Source organism: Schistocerca piceifrons, chromosome 9, assembly GCF_021461385.2.
Source record: "Schistocerca piceifrons isolate TAMUIC-IGC-003096 chromosome 9, iqSchPice1.1, whole genome shotgun sequence".
Classification (NCBI taxonomy): domain Eukaryota; kingdom Metazoa; phylum Arthropoda; class Insecta; order Orthoptera; family Acrididae; genus Schistocerca; species Schistocerca piceifrons.
Window position 1 is genome coordinate 146,720,067 of NC_060146.1, and position 12,118 is coordinate 146,732,184.

A 12,118-nucleotide genomic window follows, 5' to 3' on the forward strand; every position below is an offset into this window, starting at 1 on the left:
GTATTTTGCAATAGTCAGTTTCCCCTCCTTGTATAGCAAAAGTTCACAGTTTCATACGAAGAATAGTCTACATTCGTCAGATGATTCTAAAATTAAAATTCAGGTAACAAATGTGCTTAGCATATGATGTGGGAAATGGCCATGGTGTAATTATCACTTATGAACCTCCTTCACTCACTGTGTAAGTTATACGTTTATGATAATCTCCTTTCGAAAGCCGTCCTCGTTATTAAAGGTTCCCGACGATGGCCGGCCGGAGTGGCCGAGCGGTTCTAGGCGCTTCAGTCTGGAACCGCGCGACAGCTACGGTCGCAGGTTCGACTCCTGCCTCGGGCATGGATGTGTGTGTTGTCCTTAGGTTAGTTAGGTTTACGTAGTTCTAAGTTCTAGGGGACTGATGACCTCAGCTGTTAAGTCCCATCGTGCTCAGAGCCATTTCAACCATTTTTTTCCCGACGATGTTTTGCTTTGATGTTTTGTTTCGGTAAGAAGGATTTAGAAAACTCTTAGAAACGTAAAAATCGCTCAACTGTGTAGTGTGCAAACACTAAGTAGGTTTCCATCCGCCATACCGTTTCTCCTTTTGAGTTAATATCTCCACTAGACTTCCTACACGCTTCCAGGTTGGTCTTGTACGTTTTTGTAATGCCATCCACACACCTTCCAGTAGTAACGTCAACGCACAGCCATTCCAACCTGTCTTCCAGTAGCGACCAAACGCTCAGTAGTTACTTCTGAGAATGAAGAACCTTCCACTGTTGGTCGCTTCGCAATTAAATAGCAGACGAGTGCAGCGCATTAATCACAACAAATCTAGAAGATTTTGAAGACGGATTCGCACTGACACATCTACAATGCTGTCAACAATAACGTCACTGTTAACAAATGTGGCCAGCTTCCAGGTTGTAACAAAAGAGAAGCGCCATTAGAAAGTTTTCTCTCGTGTGGCGTAGGTCAGTTTTGGACTGCATAGCATTGGCAGTACTTCCATTTAACTGTTCAGTAACGGTAAAGCAAGGAGAGAAAATTCTGTTAGGAGAGGGAAGGGTATAGAAGTTTTTGTTGGATCTCTCGACAAAGGAAAAATCATTAGAAAATACAATAGCATTATCTTCATATTTGATAGTGCTTCTTCTCTGGATATACGCTGGGCAGTATTCTTCCTTTAAGTGTCCGACGCTAACATAATTTAAACAGAGTATACAACAGTGTCCCTCTGAGTCAAACATTAACTCATTTGATAGTATTTTGACCTTCTAGGAATCACCTTCATGAACAGTGGTTATTTACTTACTTACTCAGTTATGTGTACGATTTCTGTCAAAACGAAGTGTAGCGAGTCTGTTTAGAGACAATGTATACACGATTTGCTTGCGTGTATGCCTACCATGCAGGGAATTTACAGAACACAGCAGCTTAAATTTAACAAAAATAAACATATCATGATGTCACTTCTGATGATGCAAGAGAGACATAAATTTGAACAGCAAAGTAAACAGATTTTCCTGCGATACTGAACATGCCCCCAGTGTTCATTTGATCAACAGTGTCGTAGGAGCCGTCCACGAGAAATGGTTCATATTGGATTTAAAACTCGCTTTGGTACATGTCAGTCTTTTTATTTGCTGAGCAAATTATGACTATATGTGTACGCATCTTTTTCATACAATTTTCAGTTTTAAATTACTCGCTGTGGTGTTTCGAAACCTGAGCGGCCAGTTCAGACATTGCAGAATTGACAACATAGGTACACATTTTTTTCCATGGGGTTTGTAGTGTCATTTTAGATGCGTTAATTAGTGTATACGGGTATTACACAGAACAGCCACCACGGTACTTACTGTTACCGGAAACACACCGCTAATTTTGAAAATGAGATGGCACTTTTAAAGAATTGTTATAGATATATACTTTTACCAAATCTGTTCTGTGTCATAAATTCTTGATCAATCCATCTTGAAAGCGTATATAAATGCTGTGAACACATCTCTTGGACGATGCTGTACCTTAATAGGAACCTTTAGCATCAGACTGCACCTAGTTTAAAAGGAAGACGTTTGTGATTAGAAACGACAGTTTATATTCACCATCTTGACACACTTACCGACTTGAACGTTGGATCACAGAAACTGAAAAAAAAAAGACTATAGGGTACGTAGTTTGTAAGCTACATGGGGAATATATTCGCCGGTTATAAAAGAATAGAAAGATGGACGGACGTGAGAAGCAGCTAGAATACACTTAAGTAAAAATGCAGTAAACTCGATATGTAATCACACAAAGAGCAGCGTACGTTATAAAGAGATTGGAGAAATTTCACGCAGAGTGTATTTAACAGAGACAAAAACTGTTCACGAAGTTTTCTCGTGCATTTCCCCCCCCCCCCCCCCCTCCTTCTGCCCATTACACACACAACGATCGTTCCTTAGACCTTAATTTTTACCAGCCGCATTGAAAAGGTGTGTTTTATTGATTAGGTATTTATTGCTCTGTCTGTGTATGCTACTTACCGAATTTATTCGATGGGATCCATACGTCACGACACTCGCTTTTCGTAGCCTTTTCCATCTCGTAGAGCAATTTCAACTTTTGACGCGCGTTTGTTACTTGTTTTTCTCTGCGCTGTTCTGATTCGTGTTTCTCGACATCAGTTTCTCTTTGTCGACTGTACCAATTTACAAACAAATGGGGGGTGTGAATTTAGTCTACAGGAAGACATGTATTGTGTATAAATTAAGCTGGCTTTGCCCATTTAGGTGAATGGACTACAGACTTTATTGTTGAAAGTTTTACTATTTCTACGCTTCATAGCCAACGTAATCCATGACGTATTTTTATCTCCGTTAGTATGTTTCTTCTCCTCGTGTTCGAGTGTCCCTTACATTATCCGCACAAATGTGATCATGAAACTGAATTATTCTGCAGTCTTCTGCAGCACTAGAGATTTAACATTTCCTTTTTTCTCTACTTTTTCCTTGTAACAAACAATTTTCAGCTTCACACAGCAAACGGTTTCCAGCTTTTTGTACGGTACAGTGTACATGTTACCGAATTTTTGCATTTTAGGTTGATGAGTGGTGATGATTCTAAAATGCAAAATAAACATGATGTGTATATATAATTTCTTTTCCATGTACATGAATATGAAACGTAGTCAACTTCGTAATAATCACTTACAAATCTTAATCAGCCATCACCTACGTCTTTATGATAATCTCCTTGGTGAAGCTCTGATTATAACTTCAAACACCAGACGATATTTTGCTTTAAAGCAACATGTTGTCCACGTTACTGCTTTCGTGCTACGTTCAGCCAGATAAAACACAAAACAATTTTTATGGCACTGTGTGAGAATGCGGTCATCCATGTATGGTACAATTTTCTTTTTATTATGAAGCAATCACAGTAGAATCACATGCCGTTGGGAGTTGTATGAAACTGAAATTATTTTGTCATTCTGGGCATGTCAACAGGAAAATGGACTCAAAGCTTGTGACCAACTGAAGTTGTCGTTGAGGAGAAAAGAGTGGTTTTATCCTATGGACAAAAAACACACGGTGCTGAGCCGTATAATATTGCTATCTACTGGCAATGATCACCAAGACCTTTCATAAAAAAAAGGATAGAAGGATAGTTCAGCGTCCGCAATGAAAATGAAACATTTCCAGCCCCCATTTCATAATGTCTTTCTGGAAAGGGCAAAATAAATATTCCACTTTTCTTCTTTTATATTGACAGTATATCAATTTGTAGAACGTTCTACAGTAATATGCAAATTTCGCGCAATGTGCTTTTCAATCTGCCATAGCAAGGGTGTCGCGAGTGATTTTTAATCCTAGACGTACGCACAGTGTTCTTATAGATTCTGTAGACGTATTTTGAGTTCTTAGGCGTTTTACATGAGGTAAAATAATATCCTTTAGAACTTTTATTTGGGTGCATGAATATACGAGTAAGTAGATGATAGTACCACTGGTTCTTTGGAAAAATGTGACAAGGAATATTACATTAACAGTTGCTGAAAAAGCAATATTACGTTTACAATGGCTGAAAAACCACTGAAATCACGTAAGATGAAAGCCGAGATGTTTTCCTGAACGTCTTCGCCTACTCTTAAGGGACTGGACGACGATTGGTGTCCCTGTACTCCCTTCCAGATTTAAATTTGTATACCATCAATCATTCTATTAAAGAGAATAAGTGGATGGTTCCGCTGAAAAGGAACGGAACGTTTCACTCTACCTTCATTGCCCTATCAGAGCTTAGTTCCTCTGGCTGACTCACACCCCAATCTTTGTGCGGTACGAGTAAGAACTTTCTCTCTATGGACATCGAAGAGATATTGAACTTCAACTTTCTTTCCTTACTTAACTGCATTTTTCTATGAAAACAACCAAATATTTAGAAGTATAGGTATGGTGTGTTTGCGCCACCGCAACAAGACACGTTTGTACCGGATATTAGTGAGTTCCTGGCGAATACTTTTGATTGTCAGCACATTATCCTGGATGAAGAGCCATCTACACATACTGGAGTAGTACACTAAATTGCCGGTCGCTGTGGCCGAGCGGTTCCAGGCGCTTCAGTCCGGAACCACGCTGCTGCTACGGTCGCAGTTTCGAATCCTGCCTCGGGCATGGATGTGTGTGATGTCCTTAGGTTATTGATTGGCGACTCCATGTTGTCTTGTGCACTACGACCAGATAACAGGTATACTTGAAAAAAGAGACAGCATTGGTCGTATATTTTTTACTATTGCAAAATCGATTTTCTGTCACTAAGTGACCATCTTCAGTGCTAGAAGTTAAAAATTTTTTCACATTACGACCAGAGAGTACAACATAGAAAATCACAATTACATCTGCATATGAACATAACACTTGTTAGAAACAAACCTATATTGTATAACTTAAATTGGGATGCACTGTTGTCACTAAGCTTACGGCAATCACATAGTCTGAGGTCACTGTTTACCTGCACTTGTTCAGCAGACCTCGGTGTGACGGGGCTTGACACGCCCTCTATGTGACATGTGTCGCGTGAAGACACAGTATTATTGGTTTTGCGAATTATTAACACTAAATAACTCTTGTACTTTTGTGAATGGTGTAGTAATTCAAATTTAAAATGTACGTACAACACTTAGCAGACGCAGGAGAATATCTAAGCTTAGTTAGGTTTAAGTACTTCTAAGTCTAGGGGACTGATGACCTCAGATGTTAACTCCCATACTGTTCAGAGCCATTTGAATACACTAAATTAAAACTAAACTCCGACCGAAGAGGCCATGAAGGCCCAAAGGTACCGACCGGCAGCCATGTCATCCTAAGGCTACAGGCGTCACTGGATGCGGATATGGAGGGGCATGTGGTCAGCACACCGCACGTCACCGTATGTCAGCTTACGAGACCGGAGCGGCTACTTCTCAGTCTAGTAGCTCCTCAGTTTGCCTCACAATGGCTGAGTGCACCCCGCTTGCCAACAGTGCTCGGCAAACCGGATGGTCGCCAAACCAAGTGGTAGCCCAGCCCTACACTGCTTAACTTTGGTGATCTGGCGGGAACCGGTGTTGCCACTGCGACAAGGCCGTTGGCGGAGTAATACACTGTCTGATCAAAATTATCTGTACATCCTTATGTAATGCAGAATCAGTCACTAGGTATCACAAGATGCAGACCTGCCGGTATAAAAGGTTGTTAGCAGAGATGCAGTAGGAGCAAAATGCATCCTTCAGGACAGCTCAGTGACTTCGAAAGTCGTCTAGTTTCACCCGAGTGACAAATCCATCAGGAACATTTCAACCCTTCTAAAGCTGCCAAGCGGTCTGTTGGTGATGTGGCTGTGAAGTGGAAAAGCGAAGGAACAACCAGAAGTAAGTCAAGAACAGGCAGATCTCATGTAGTGACGGGCAGGGAAACTCGAGCAGTGCGCACGGGGGGTTGTCGAATATCGCATGAAATCAACGGAAGTAATCACTTGATGAGTTCGAAAATGGTACTAGTTATATAGCTACCACAATGACTGACTATAGGTAGCTAACACGAATTGGGTACAATGGTCGAACAGTTCCTCGTGAGCCACACAATTCTAGAGTCAAAGCCAGGCAAACCTTGAGGTGGTGTAAAGACGCTACTGGATGACAGGAACGAGTGATCTGGAGTGATGAATAACGTTATACAGTGTGGCGGAAGGGTTTGAGTTCGGCGATTACCTGCCATAACATACTGTGACAACAGTAAAGTACACTAGGAGAGGCACTGTGTACTGCGCTCAATAGAGGAACATTTCGGAGACGGTGATTGTATCAGCATGAGAAAATACCGTGTCGTAAAGCAGCGTGTTTTAAGCAGTAGTTTGCTGACAATAACGTTCCTGAAATGGACTGGTCTGCCCGCAGTCCCGATATGAATCCAACGGAACACCTTTAGAATGAATTAGAACATCGCCTTTGCTTCGGATCCCAGCGTCCAGCATCAGTATCTTCTCTGGTTTCTGCTTTTGACAGAGAATTTACGAGCGAGGTGGAGCAGTGGTTAGAACACTGGACTAGTTTTCGGGAGGACGACGGATCAATCCCGCGTCCAGCCATCCTGATGTAGGTTTTCCGTGATTTCCCTAAATCGCTCCAGGCAAATGCCGGGATGGCTCCTGCGAAAGGGCACGGCCGACTTCCTTCCCCGTCCTTCTGTAATCCGATGAGACCGATGACATCGCTGTTTGGTCTCCTCCCCCAAAACAATCCAACCCAATCCAGAGAATTGGCTGTTATTCCTCCACAACCATTCATATACCTTAATGAAGGAACCCACACTAGATTTCAGCCCGTCATAAATACAAGGGTTGAGCACGCACACCGTATTAAATTTGTAGGTTGTTTTATTCACCCAGACATGTTTCGACACCTACGTGTCATACTGTGTGGCTCAAATTTTATTTCTGATACTTACATTGCTGGCGAAACTGCGTTATTGTAGATGGGTTTATGTGCCCTTTTCTTATCGGTTTTGACAGCTTGCCAGATTTCCCGTTCTGTTGTGTATCTCTGATGGATATCTCTTTATATTGCTGTTAACTGCACTGTTTTCACACTGTTATTTGTAAAATTTCACTCGCATCTTCAAACGTACTCTATACTCATTGAGAACGTCAAGTTTTGTGGAAAATAAGTGCGAAGTTGTGAGCCAAATTTTATAAATAAAATATGAAAACAGAGTAATCAATAGTAGTGGAAAGATATATCCACCAGAAGTACGCAACAGGATGGAAAAAATGATATGCCGTCAAAAACGACAAAATTAGGGCACAAAAATCCATCTATAATAATGCTGTTTGACCCACTTAGGATAACACATTGATGTCGATATACGTCTGGGTGAATGACATAAATAAATTGTGGTTGCATAAGGTGGATTTTCGAAACATTCCAAATTTTAAATGACAAACACGGAAAACGTCAAGAGATGCTTCGAACCTGAGTAAGGTGATTCACCGAGTTAACGTTCACCAGGAAGTGACAGGTTCCTTTTGATCAGATAGAGTATACTGTGCGTCCCAGGGGAGTATAATATGGCTGTTGCTCTTCATGTTGTAGGTTAATTACCCAGCGGATAGCTTTAGTTGCAATCTGAGGGTTTTCACAGGTGGTGCGACAATATTTGAGGAAAACATATCCGGTAAAAATTGGACCAATATGTAGTAAGGTCCCGAAATAATATCAAACTCGTATGTAGGTTACAATGTAGAGAAGTGCAATAACGTGTAATTCAGCAAACGTAAAAGCGTGATATTCCTTGATTACAGGCTTGATTAGATACAAATTGGGTCAGTAATGTCACAGAAATAATAGGGAGAAGCAGTGTATAGAGAATGGCAGTGGAACCATCGCATGGACTCTGTTACAGATCGGGCAAATAGCATTGGTAAGATACTGGGAAATTACAGTCTGTTTACCACAGAGACTGCATAAAAACAGTTTTGCTGCCCATGCTTGAATATTGCTCAAGTTTTATGTAACCAATATTAGGTCAGATTGACAGGATACATCGAGCGAATATGAAAAATTGTGTGGTGCGGATGGTCGCAGGCGTTTCTGACAGGCGAGAGGGTGTAACAGATACGCCCAGAAGAGTTACTCTAAAGATTGTTGTTCTCGAATCTTCAGTCCAAGGGCTGCTGTGATGCAGCTCTCTATGCTATTCAATCTTGTGCAAGCCTCTTCATTCCTGCGTACCTATTACAAACTACATCCATTTGAACCTGCTTAGCGTATTTAATTTTTATACCACACACTTCCTTCCATCACCAATTTAACAAATCCCTGTTGCATCAGGTCGTGTCCCATCAATCGACCCGTTCTTCTAGTCAAGTTATGTCAAAATATCTTATTCTCCCGATTCGATTTACTACCTCCACATTTATTACTGGGTGCACCCACCTAACCTTCATCATTCTTCTATACTACCGCATCTCAGAAGCTGCTATTGTCTTCTTGTCTGAACCGCTCTTCGTCTACGTTTCGCTTCCATAATGGACTACACCATCAGAAATGATTTACAAACTCTTAAATTTATATTTGATGATAACAAATTCGACTTTTCCAGGAATCATTTTTCTTCCTATTGCCAGTAGGCATTTAATATCTTCTATACCTAGACCATCGTCAGTTGTTTTGCTGCCCATATAGTAAAATTAATTTCCTATTTTTAGTGTCTCATTTCCGAATCCAATTCGCTCAATATCACCTGACTGAATTAGAATACATTCTACTATCCTTGTTCTACTTTTGTTGGTGTTCATCTTACAAGCTCTTTTCAAGACATCCATTCATTTCTTCTGACGGAATTACAATGTCATTGGCAAACCTCAAAGTCAATCGTTGTTGCAGTTTTCCTTTTCTTTCACAAAAATCAACAGCTTTAGAAATTATTGTACACTAGCGAAGCTGACAATGCTTCGCAGTTGACAAATGTCTATGGGAATCGGATGTTGTTGTTGTTGTTCTTGTAGTCTTCAATCTGAAGACTGGTTTGATGCATCTCTCCATGCTACTCTATCCTGTGCTAGCCTCTTCATCTCCAGATAACTATTGCAACCTACATCCTTCTGAATCTGCTTACTGTATTCATCTCTTGGTTTCCCTCTATGGTTTTTACCCCCATCCCCCTCACACTTCCCTCCAGTACTACACAGGTGACCCCTGACGTCTCAGAACGTGTCCCACCAAAGATCCCCTTTTTAATTCAAGTTGTACCATAAATTTATTTGCTCCACAATTCTGTTCAGTATTTCCTCATCAGTTACTTGATCTATCTACCCAAACTTAACCCTTCTTCTGTAGCACCACATTTCAAAACTTTCTATTCTCTTAGTGTCTGAACTGTTTGTGCACCACGATTCACTTCCTGGCAAGGTTTTACGACAGATAAATACCTTTAGACAAGTCTTCCCAACACTTAAATTTGTATTCGACTTTAACAAATTTCTCTTCTTCAGAAACGCTTTCTTTGCCATGGCAAGTTTATATTTTATATCCTCTCTGCTTCTACCATGATCAGTTAATTTGCTGCCCAAATAGAAAACTCTGCTTCTTTAAATGTCTCATTTCCTGATCTAATTCCTCCACCATCACGTGATTTAATTCGGCCACATTCCATTAGCCATGTTTTGCTTTTACTGGTGTTCCATCTTATATCGTCCTTTCTACCCTGTCCATTCCCTTCAACTGCTCCTCCAAGTCATTTGCCGTCTCGTTTGACGTCTCCGACAGAATTACAATCTCATCAGCAAAGAACAAAATTTTTATTTATTTTTCATGGACTTCAATTCCTACTGCAAATTTTTCTTTGGTTTCCTTTACTGCTTGTTCAATGTACAGGTCGAATAACATCGGGGACAGACTACATCTCACTCTCACTCTCTTCTCAGCTATTCCTTCCGTATCACGTCCTTCGACTCCCACAATTGCAGTCTGGTTTCTGTACAACTTATAAATAATCTTTACCTCCCTGTATTTCATCCCCGCTACCTTCAAAATTTCAAAAAATATAGTGTAACCATCATTTTCAAAAACCTTTTACTATATCAACAAATGCTATAATCGTAGGTTTGCCTTTGTTCAACCTATCTCCTACGACAGGTGGTAGAATTTGTATAGCCTTGTTTGTTCCTACATTTCTCTGTAACCCAAACTGACCTACCGCGAGATCGGCTTCTACAAGTTTTCCATTTTTCTGTAAACAGCTCGTGTCAGTATTCGCAACCATGACTAATGAAACTAATAGTTTGGTAATATTCACACATGTGAGCACCTCTCTTCTTTGCTGTTGGAATTGTTACGTATCTCCTCAAGTCTGAGGGTACTTCGCCTGTCTTCTGCATCTTGCACACCATGTGGAATAGTTTTGTCATGGCTGACTCTCCCAAAGCGCTCAACAATATGACCTGAAATCTCCTAGTATGTTTGTAACACTGTCGGATTCGGATGGTTACAAATGTAGTAACACATCTCTGAATGCTAGTGCCTGAGTTCACTAAAATTCTGTGCTGTTCGCTATATTATCTGAAATGGTAAATCTGAAAAATCGCCTCGTTAGCCGGAATTGTGTATTATCTACAAATGCGTCACTCGTAAGGACCCTTGCTGAGTGGATAAGCAACAGGAAATGTTATACATCTAAATTCAGTCTCGGCAACGTACAGCGTAAAGAACTTTAAGGCTTAGAAAATGAAAGATTCTGTATCATTACAGCATGAGCAAAAATTTCTGAGGTTCAAATGGACAGGAATGAAGCAAAAACGCACGAAGAAGTTTTTCGCACTAAAATGTGAAATGCGTCAGGGATAATAAAAACCAAAAGTGAAACTCAACACACGAATATCTATATAACTTCTGTGTATAAATGGCCAGTTAAAAAAACTGGCCAGAAAGTTGTTTAATGCTGAAGCCATGACTCAAGGGTTAAACGGTTGTTTAACTGATAGGCAGGAAGGATAAACTTTAAACCTGATATAAGTAGAGGCTTTTTACTTTAATTTTTTATGGCTACTCGTCTTTCAGCGTCATTGTAAGAACAGAAAGTGTCATGGCAACGAAAATAGGCAGCAATTTTTATTTCGGATTGAAACTAGTTTTGTATTGCTTTGTTTCAATAAGAGTTTTTTTATGCTTTCATTCTTATGGCAAATTATGCCCCTCAACATTAGATTACAGGCTAACATAAAGTATATGACTGTTGCAGGTACAGTCCATGTGCCAAATGTCATCCAACGTGAAAATTATGTTTTATTATGAACTAGCGAACAGCTTCTGCTTCGCACGGTTAGCATGAAGTATACACAGCCAGAATACTTGTTCATAATGTGTGGTGATACACACAAACCTTACTTGCAAATCGTCTATCTACCAGTGAAAACTGTATCAAAATCCCTACCGCAGTTCCTCCTGGGACTTTTACATACAGACAGAAGAACGAAGCGGGGGACTTGGTTTTATTAAATTTATAGAAGATTGGCGTGGTGAAAGGTAATGCCACCAAATTTTTATGTGATAACTCTTAAAGCTTTTTAAATGATACAGATGTTATTAACATTCTATATCTTTATTCTTCATGTCTACATATTTATTTGCGAACATAGTCATCCAGATGAAGAACACGTTTCTCGCAACGAGAGACCAATTTGTTGGTACCATCACTGTAGAATGTTTGTGTTGACGGAACCACAACCTAACCTCCGTTTGCACCTTTTCATCGCTATCAAAGTGAACTCCTCAAAGGTGTTCTTTAAGTTTTGGAAATAGATGAAAATCAAAAGGGGCCGGGTAGAGACTATATGGAAGATGATCGATCACAGTGAACCCAAGGCGTCGGACTATTGCAGATGTCGCAGCGCTCGTGTGTGGTCTTTTTGGTCTTTTTTCATGTACTGTATCTGTGTTTGTCTGTCCAACTTTTGTGATTGCCGTTTTTCGAAATGTCCATTTATTATTTTTCAACTGAGCGGCCTACTGTGGTATTTGCAACACATTTTTTGTTTGTTAGGATGACTGCCTTCAGCAGTAGCTGGCATTTATGTATTAATTATTATTCTGTTTTTCTGTCTTTAATGCAACTAAGGAGAG